The sequence below is a fragment of the Sinohyriopsis cumingii genome, chromosome 10 (genome assembly GCF_028554795.1).
Source record: "Sinohyriopsis cumingii isolate HCF-2022 chromosome 10, ASM2855479v2, whole genome shotgun sequence".
In the NCBI taxonomy this organism is placed as follows: domain Eukaryota; kingdom Metazoa; phylum Mollusca; class Bivalvia; order Unionida; family Unionidae; genus Sinohyriopsis; species Sinohyriopsis cumingii.
Window position 1 is genome coordinate 92527980 of NC_142970.1, and position 10774 is coordinate 92538753.

The 10774-nt window shown below is 35.8% G+C and overlaps 1 long non-coding RNA gene across 1 annotated transcript; it reads right to left on the bottom strand.

Moving 5' to 3' along the window:
* Window positions 1–1400: 1400 nt before the first annotated feature.
* Window positions 1401–9957, bottom strand: LOC149790587 (uncharacterized). Its single transcript, XR_016423882.1, has 3 exons — window positions 9832–9957; window positions 5377–5558; window positions 1401–1530 (listed from the first exon to the last, which is right to left on the bottom strand). It is a non-coding gene; the product is annotated as an uncharacterized LOC149790587 (long non-coding RNA).
* Between the last annotated feature and the right edge of the window lie 817 nt (window positions 9958–10774).

Consider the following 10774-nt stretch of genomic DNA (forward strand, 5'->3'; position numbering starts at 1 on the left):
CATACAATGATTGTCACCGAAGGAATTTATCAACATCCAGTCAGAATATTTCTTATACATCCAGCAGATTCCTAGCATTGACTGACCTTTAAGCACGACGAAGCGGAATTTATTTTAATAGATTCCAATTAACCACTTTTGACATACATGAAATCTTTAGCAGCGGTAGAACATATACGCCGAAATTCCCAAGAAAATGGAGCTGTACTTCGGAATGCTTTAGGACAATCAAAACTTTCTGGGGCAGGCAAAAACGCAAAGCGATTGTTTGTATGCGTTTGAGATATTTGATGAAATAATATCAATAGCACAACAATGGAAGCGTTACCTGTATCATTTTGGGGAAAATTAGTGCAAACACGTAAATTAGTTTAGAGTCTTTAGTCACATTCTTAAAACTCAAGCGTCTTTCCCTATCTAAAGTCTCCATCAGATTTTGAATGATATTGAACGTGAAACTATATTCGCTTTCACAAAACGGTGCACATCATTTACGAGATTCATATGACCTAATTAGTTGTAAATGATAGTATATTTGAATAACTTAATTGCAAAAATATGGTTTAGTATATATGAACAGATACGGCTCCCCTTGCCTAGTGGCTAGAGCGTCCACCTCGGATGCGGGAGGTTGTGGGTTCGATCCCCGGCCGAGTCATAACAAAGACTTACAAAAATGGTACTAAAAGCTTCCTCGCTTGGCGCTCAGCATTACGAGTTTGGTGTTAGGACTGGTCGACCTGGTGTCAGGATAATGTGACTGGGTGGGACATCATGCTACATGTCTGCGATATGTCCTAGTTCTAGACATCACTATAAACTGCCAAACTGCAGATATCGTAACGATCTGAATGAAATTGTTAAAAATCCAACTCAAACACACATTTGAATAGATAAATACAAATAACATGTCGATTTTTGACTTTCCATGGGTCAGAGTGAGCCTGTTCTTAAGTGCCTGGCAAATAGCATGATTGTTCGAATAAGCCATATGCCTTAGTATACGATTCGCCCGACTTAAGTAAACAAAAATAGAATTATCTGTGTACTAACATCAGCATGTTGTGATATCATGTCTCCACAAATGCATTGCTAATTTTATCTTCAAAATCACACAAAGAATAAAAAGCATGATAAACTCATAGTCGTTTATGAAGTCGAGTAATGTAAGAAGAAAGTCGATACAAAATAATATTTCTGTCAGGCAGTTTGATGAAACTATTATCACAACGATTTTTATGAATTTCAAACATGATATAAACTTTTGTACTATTTTAAATTGTAACATTATGTGTTTCCAGTACAATGAATTACTTAAGATTCATGACGACGCAAATCGTATATACATGTTCTAAGGACCCGCACTAGCAAGGTAAGACAAACTATATATAAACATAAGCTGTTATTTATATCTTTATTTTGTATTGTTGCTTTTTACAAGAATATACGCAGAACTGTACAGCAGAAACTCCATCAGATGCGAGACACATTCTTGAGCAATAAAGATGAGGATATACATCACTGAAACAACTGAAAGAAATAAAAGAACTTGTAAGGAAACTGTAAGTAGCTTAAACTTATAATTCCTGCATAACTTAACGAAAGTTTTACTTGAAGCGCTTAACTGCATTACACACCTGAATCATTAAGCGTTCAAATCAAGATCAAGATTCAATATATGCGACTCCAAATGAAGTAATAATAGTAAACTTGAAAGTAATTAGGAGGAAAACAATACTTTTTTAAACTGAGTTATCAAGTATAATCTATAATGTTGGCTTTAACAGTTATGTAATGTAAAAGTTCTTATATTTTCAAATAATCATGATTTATCATGAGAACATGGATGACACTAACTTTCTGTATCACATACCGTTACTCAGATAGCTGTATGTTCTGGAATGAAAAGTTTTCGAAACCATAGTTACAATCGGATAGTCTGCAACTACTCCGTTAGAAATGATAATGCTAAATTTATTGTTTATGCTTTCATAAAATAATTTTAAAAAATATTGGCAGTGTTTCCAACATCGTTTTATTTTACAATTTCCTGTATATATATTTTACAGGTTTTCTTCAGGACAAAATGATAAGCTCTTAAATTTGCTCATTATATAATGTAAAAGTAACAGATGCGTACCTTAAGTAGTTGGTACCCTGGACACTGCATCCTTTGCCCATCCTCCCATTTTAAAATGCTTATAAACAAAATATATTATGTTGCAAGTAGACTTTGAAACAATACAGTGCTGTCATAAGCAAATTAAAAATGACTTTTGCGAATTTTTCATTTCATTTGTATTTGTGTTTCAAATTTCCGTTTAGCCCCCTCGCCACTTTTTGATGTCAACCGGGGCGGACCGTTCCCCCCCCCCCACCAATCCTTAGTATGAAACTAAGAAATAACATAGACTAGCTTTTGATTATAAAGTTAAACCGAAGCAATAAATATTAATAAAAATACAGATAGTATTGTCAACAAGATGTGGGGGAGAGGATCAGTTTAAGCTAGAAATAGCACAATTGGGAATGAAAAACTTGACTATAAAAACGTAAGACAAGAACATGTCTAAAAACTGAATCCCACATAGACAATTCCGAATTAGTCCGTGAGAACTACAACCATTACTGCTGTTTATACTGATAATATTTGCTACAGCCTTTATTTCTTCAACTGTTAAGACAGGCAGTACTCTTATTCAAAAAATTCATCCGATTGAAACCTTCAGGTAATCTATTTTGAGAAACATCACTTTTCTCAGAGATACAAGTATAAGCATTTTACTTATGACCATCTTTTTTAAAAGCTGCAATACCCTGCAAACTTCTCAAGCTGTTTATTCGTTCAAAGGAATATCAGTGTTCTGGATCTCATTCACTCCTCTAGTGATTCGATCCGTTGTGGAAATATATTAAATATCTTGTTTATTAAATTCCCGAACTCCCGTTTTACCGTTTAAATAAATTTCATTAGTTTCCAGATTTGACTCCGTATTCCGCTTCCGCTATTTTACTTACACCTGGATTTCCTGAAAATCGTTCAACATACGACACATTTTAAATCGACAGGACAGGACAAACTACTGTCAAGTAAGACTATATATCTATTCCTTTGTGCTCAGGAACATTATTTCGGACTGTTCAATGTATTAATTATTAGTTTACAACCGTCAGATGTGTAATTTCAACGTTTTGAATTGTATTTTCGTTTTCGTATGAACTGGACATTTCGTCACATATATATTTCGTCATGTAATTATAATTTTCCCTCATTTTTTGATCATATTGTAATAGCCCCTTACCTTATTTTTCAGTTTACCATTCTACTGTACATCCATTGGGAATTTGAATAAATACAAGCCTCTACACTGAGTTGTCTTTGTTTACACCTTCGCCATGTGGGTCCATATGTACTAGGTTGCACTGTCTGGTCCGGCCAGAACAATCAGCATAAATCGTGTACATCGTGATTTTTAAAAATGGTTTTATCAAATGGAGTCTTATTGGTGTTGTCATATCGGCAATTACAAATCCTTTCTCTGCCATAATGGCATCTCCACGTTCACAGGGTCTAGAATTCCACACGACTGTGTAATTTGCTTGTCACTGATGCTTCCACCAAAAGCGCCGATACAAATGTTATTATTCCAGATGGACTTATTCCGTACAATGCTTTGTATGTCATACGAGATTTTTAGTGCGAGTACAAAGCCAGAGAAATTTCTAAATTAAGTTCAGTGCAGTAAATGAATAAACAGGTTTGGGGATATGTTGTTCTAAATTTATTAGGCATTGTTTTTCAACCACTGACTTGGTTGGCCAAGTTAATAGAATTGACAATTTTACATGCAGGTAATCTATCCATTTATTTATAACTGAGCATCTTGACATGGAGATGTGAAATCTGGCAGCGGCATCTCCAACGAGTCCCAGACGTAACCGCATCAAGGCTATAAAAAAAAAATTCATCAATGACTCAAATATGTCGTGGACGCCATTTTTCTGTCCAGAACCTGTTCTTGCTGTTTGAGATTATGCATCATCCATTTCATCAAACAGTGCATGAAATTACCAGCATTAGGCAGTTGAGTATAAAACAGTAGAGCTGAATCTTTGTCAGCAATGTCCTCAAAAGCAATATCTGGACACAGGACACAATTAATTTTACTATATGTTCTCTACATTTGTTTCTCAGTAATGACCTTTCCACTGTGTGACAATCAATACAAATCATATGTTAATCTAAAATACCTTCAAAGATGATTTCACGGTGAAGTTCTCGTCAAAGGCTGACCTGCTCTTTTTTTAGATGCTGAACTGTCAACACATCAACATGTAAACAGAACACAGATTTCACTTCCCGATCATCACCAAGGCCTTATTACTCACTGTACACTGTCGCCGAAATACACACATACCTTTAAATCCCTACCTGCATAAATAAAACTTCTATCACCACCAAAATGAGAGGAAAGAATGTTCTAAAAATAGACTAGAACTACATTCGTGGGTACTAAACTGGAAGTATTAATTGTGAACCGATTCCTGACAGGGTTAGACAATTTCACCTCCATGGACACAATTTCCATCCGTGATCAACTCAATGTCTCTTAAATACTGCTGCAAAGTTTTAAGGAATTTCATCCATGAATTGGACAGATACAGGCTTTTAGTTGACACCACTGTAACACAGACACAACTCAATTCCAAATGGCCGAATTTCAAAAATGCACAAAACTTAAAGTTTAATTGCAATTTTGTTAATCATGATAAACACTTCAAATAAACTGTAATTAGTTTTTAGTTCTAACATCAATCTCGAAATTACTGGAAATTAAACTTGACTTTTAAATTTCTTAGAAAATTCAATTTTAAAAAATTAGATATATTTTGATATGAAAATTTAAATTTAACTTAAATTTTAATGCAAATGTAAAACCTGAAGTTGACAAATTTTGTTCTATGGCAAAGTCTCTCCATTCCTTTGTCATAAACATCAATGGTTTTCCTTATCAGGTGTGAAGCAATTAAACCAGAGCTTGTCAGTGAAAGGTAACACCTGAAATCTGGTAGCATCTAAATAAGCAAGCTAGGTCTAACCAAGTACACGACATCATTTCCACCGATGAAGGGGAGGAGTCTTGAGATGTCAGGCTTCCAGCAATATTGAAGAGTTGGTGAAGTTCTCTGAAACCAAGCTAGCATGAATTCTCCTAACTATACAAGTGAGAGAGAGAGAGGATGATTCTTGTATTTTACATGCGGTTATTGTAACTGAAATCATGAAAGGGTACATGAAGAGGAAGACAACTTTTTTAAAACCTGGATATATTCCACATAACAAAGGAGTCACATATCTCATTGATTTTACTCTACCAAGTTCCATTGCTGCATCTGTTCCAGTGACCAGAAGAATTGATGCAGACAAGTTCTCTCTCATAGCAGTGACAAAGCCGACAAAGGGGGGGGGGGTCTCAAGTCAGTTCAGGCACCAGACTGTAATGGCACCCCTGGGTCTGCAAAAAATTCTACGACCATCATTCAAAGCAAAACTGGACCTGAAAGAGACAAATTTTAATGAGCATGATGGGACACGTATGATCTGTGTGAAAAAAATGTTGAAATATGTTATGATATCATTCATCGCCATGGCAATCAAGTCAACATATGTGGTAGACCAGAGTTCCAAATTGCTAATGAAATAAAATGAGGACTTGCTTGGAAGCATACTATGATGTGTAAAAACTGCAGCTTTAACTCACCAGAGTATAAGTTGTATGATGAGATAAAAACAAATAAACCTGAGCCAAATCCTGCTGCTGTAAATATGTTGTTTCAAGCTGGACTACAAGATAAAACAACGGGCATCACCAGAGCTAGATACTTGCTTGCAGCCACTGACATTCCGCCACCTAGCAGAGCATCTATGCAAAGGGCCTCCAACCTTGTAGGCAAAACAACTGTGGGGCTCAATGAAATGGACACGAAAGAGAAGCTGAACCTAGTCATACAAGTTAATGTTATGCGTGGTGTTCAGCGTCCTGAGCAAATAAATGTTGCTTTTGATGCAAGATACAATGGCATTAGCTTAGGACATGAAAAGAAACCTGGTCAAAGTTCATCACATGCTGTTGGAATTGACTGCGAAACTGTTACAGAGAAGCAATACATTGTGGGAACTACAATAGAATACAAGCTGTGTTGGACTGGAGCATGGCTAAGGGGAAATGTTTTGATGTGAAATGTCCAGGAGGCCATGATGACTGCACAGCAAATCTGTCACCAGTTGCACCAGTATGAAATGGCAAGAGAAATGGGAAATAAGTTTGTTCTGCAAGAGATTCTCATTAGACATGCAACAACAGATGGAGATGCACAGGCTGCTGCTGGCTTCCAAAATGCTTACACCATTCTGCATCCAATGTGGAAAGTAGAAAGACTGTCGGATCCCATCTATTTGGGTCGTTTACAGTTCAAACGGTGTAATTCTGCAATATCTAGTGAAAACATGTTTCCAGGAATAAGAACAAGAGAAGGAAAAAGGCTCAAACAGAAAATTGTCAGCCAAGACATTAAAGCAAGTTGCGGTTTAATCTTCAAGCAAATGATGGAGGACAATAGTGGCGATGTTACAAAAATTAAATGTCAACTTTCCCAAGTATTGGATGCCACTCTGCGCTGTTATTCAGGGGACTGCTCCAAATGCCGGAATTATTCAAAGGTCTGTGGGAGAGGAAGTCCTAACAGCTGGTGGATGCGATCAGCATACCTGGGCCCTCATCAAATGACTCATCTCAACATGACAGAAAATGATAAGAACATCCTGCTAGAAGTTCTGAAAATGAAACTCTCCTGTGATGTTGTAGAAAGATTGCGACAGAACACAAACACACAGAAATGTGAGGCAGTGAACAGATCAGCGTTTCATTACCTAAAAATGTGAACTATTCCAGAAACTTTGAGGCAAGAGTGCATTCAACAATACACAGACTCAATAACAGCCTGGGATCATCACTGAAAATAAAAGTGACACACTTGGGAGGTAAACTTTCAACAAGGACTGTGAGATCACTGGAGACAATGGATAAAGACTGCACTTACCATCAGTTGTATCAAAAGCATCCCCAAACCAAGAAACGTATTCTAGCAAGACGAGGAAATATGATACAGGCCCATCTGAGGTACAGGACACAGCAAGGCAATAGGAAGTCTGACTACTGCAAAGGACTGCTAGATACCAGGCGCGATTACTCCTATGCAAAGGTTTAGTAGGAGCCAATGGACACTGCAGACAGAAACAGTTATCTTAATTCCATGTGAAAATGAAAGCGCTCAAATACACCACGACGAACACATTGTACAGAAGGGAAAACTGTAGTGGGGAAATCCGTAGGTAACACAACACGTTATGTGCAGTTGTGTTACTTACTACCACCTGATGAGACCTATGGAGAGGTCGAAACAGTTTTCTCTGAATATAAAGACACAAATAAAGAAATTAAAAAGCAAAATAAATAAAGATTAAAAAAATCAAAATTAAAATAACATGACATGACATGACATGACTTACTAGACTAGCTGAATGAATGAATGAATAAAATCAAGGAAGGAAGGGAGAAATGTATTTAAGAAAGCACTGTCATACCAGCATGGTCTACTAAAATAAAGACCACACTATTTCCTTTCTCCTTGTTACTCAACACATCAATCCACCCTTCCTATGCCAGACATACATTGATATGGATGTGGGTGGGTGTAAAGGATATATTATGATAACTGAATTTATTCCATATTACAATTTCAACCTTAACATGCAGTCTGGATAGTCACCATAGCCAATGCAATGACCATAACCTTTGCAATACTGTCTATTAGTGTTAATGGAATGACGCTCTAGAACCAGATGATCCACATTCACACAAACTATTATGGCATAAATGGGATGCATCTAGTTCCCTTGCTATAGTCAGATTTCTCAACTTTACCATTAGTGCCAGTCTGTGAACATGTTTTTTCTTCCACGTGTTTCTCGTGTGATCCTTATATAACAAAAGGCCATCTTATCCATTCGCTGTTTCGTTTCCTGTCCATATTTTACAAACACTATTACGTGCTATTACAGAATTCAATGAAATTTTTGCTGACAGGCTTTGAATAAAATCCTATATTGCAACTTCTATATGGTGCAGGAATACATTGCTGCTAATACTACTGAGTGTCATCTCCAACAGATACCATTTCTGTGAATTTATAGGTAAAATTTTTTTAAATGTTTAATTTTTTAAAATTTAAAAACGAAATTAATTTTTTTAAAATTTTAATTATATTTTCTGATTGCTACAGTCAATCTACACATGGTGTTTACACATGGTGTTAAAATCTCATGTGTCTGTCATTTATAATAAAAAATTTATAGCAATTTAAAGTTGAATCAATGCTTCCCTGACAAGACTTAGGACACAATTTTACTATATGTTCTCTACATTTGTTTCTCAGTACTGACCTTTCCACTGTGTGACAATCAATACAAATCATGTTAATTTACCTTCAAAGATGACTTCATGGTGAAGTTCTCGTCAAAAGTTGACCTGCTCTTCTTTTAGATGCTGAACCGTCAACACATCAACATGTAAACAGACCACAGATTTCACTTCCGGATGATCACCAAGGCCTTATTACTCACTGTGCACTGTCGCCGAAATACACATACAACAACACTCTGAGCTCATATTATCAACAATAAACAGTTACCTTTAAATCCCTACCAAAAAATGCATAAATAAAACTCTTCTATCACCACCAAAATGAGAGAGGAAAAAATGTTCTAAAAATAGACTAGAACTACATTCGTGGGTACTGAACTGGAAGTATTAATTGTAAACCGATTCCATCTGGCAGTACATATTGAATTCCAACATCAAACTTCTTGACCATATTTGAGTGCTGATTCATAAGGTCAATCCGAGTTAATCCTGACAACAGTTGTCACTCTTGCTTCTGTTGCCGTGTCTCTTTTAGTAACTTCCCCCGAGTATATTTCCTTTCCAACTAACACTATTGTTAGCTCACATTTGTCTAACAATTTAGTTGATTGATTATTTGGTAGCATCTGCACTGTTATGCGATTTAGTGCCACACGAAATGTTACATATATAATCTTTTAAACATTAGAAAAAGTCTCATATCGACAAGCGGTATCAATTACAAATAGTCAAAATAAGATGGTTACGGTGAAAAATAAAGCTTCCAGATCAACGGGGGATGTAAATGGTTTATCTTAATAAAGAGTGATGAAACAATCTGGACAACTCGTTATAATTATTTTCTCCCCAATAGCCATGAAAATGTAAATTTTACTGTTTGACTATCCAATTGAAAAATCCGTCTTTAGCTTAATTCATCAATCATTTCACCCCATCCCCTACTTTGTCCAAATATAGAGTAATATAAAATATGTAGCTACATTAAAATAAACTTATTCCAATAAAATGACATTTTAACATTAATCATATATGCCCTTAGGGTTTTCATTCGAATACGTTTCATTTTTATATCGAGAATCCACCTAGTTTTGGACATCAGTATATAAGCATAACATTATCCAAAACACTTAAATTTAATATAATTAACAATATAAATACACCGTTTTAATTTGAGTTTGCATGGCTTTGTCAGGCTAAGCACTATTTAGTAGGACGATAGCGTGTGCTAGAACGGAGTCATAGGGTGCCTAAATAACGGTAGCTGCGAATGTCTTGAATAGAATAGCAAATATGACTAATTTCAGGCATATTTAAATTTGTTTTAATATGTAATGAAAATAAACACTACCTATGACCACAACAATTTGAACTACACTGCCGTTTTACTTCTCTATACCTGGAAAACGCACATCATCGTATCGTTATATCAATTAGGATTTTGCTTAGTACTTTTCATCATGGCGATGGGTACGGCACCATCTGTATTGATGCATTAGTTTTCGCTTGTAGCTTTACATCCCGGATATAACATTTTACGTTCAATATAGAAGAACTGGCTGGTTGGAAATTGCTCGTTGTTGAGGAAAACAACAGATTAAGACTATTTAACTTAGAGAGTCACTGTTGAATGAAAATGACAATGTGTCACAACTTGACTTACAATTTACGATTGGCGTGTTTACTTGTGCCTGTGCACAAGGGGTGTAAGCAACAACATAAAACCACATCTGTTGTAAATTGTAACAGTCATGTTGTGACTAATAGGTGGCAGCGGTAGGATATACCGCGTCAATTTCTTCTATGGTGTACGAGTAGACGATTGATTGATTGATTTTAGTTTTAACGGCGCATCAGCACTGTAAGGCTATTTAGCGCCAAACAAAATGTTATTTGTATAATCTTTTAAAAATTATGATAAGTCTCATATCGACCAGCGATATTAAAAAAACAAATAGTTGAAATTAAAACGGTAAGATGGTAACGGTGAAAAATAAAGCTTCCCGATCAACGGGGGATGTAAATGTTGTATGTTAATGAAAAATGATAAAAAGGTATTAAAAAGGGACGGTATATATATATATTGCATAAAACTGCACAAGGTGACAGCATAAAAGTTAGAGTTTAGAGTAAATATTTACTGCTTTCAAGAACTCTATAATACGAGTGATGTTTATAGTATCAAAAAGTTCTTTCATGTCATGGACTATGTAATAACGATCGCGCGTAGGTTGCAGATCAAAACACTATCATAAAGTGCTTGACAGTGAATGGTTCATTGGAAGAAATGCACT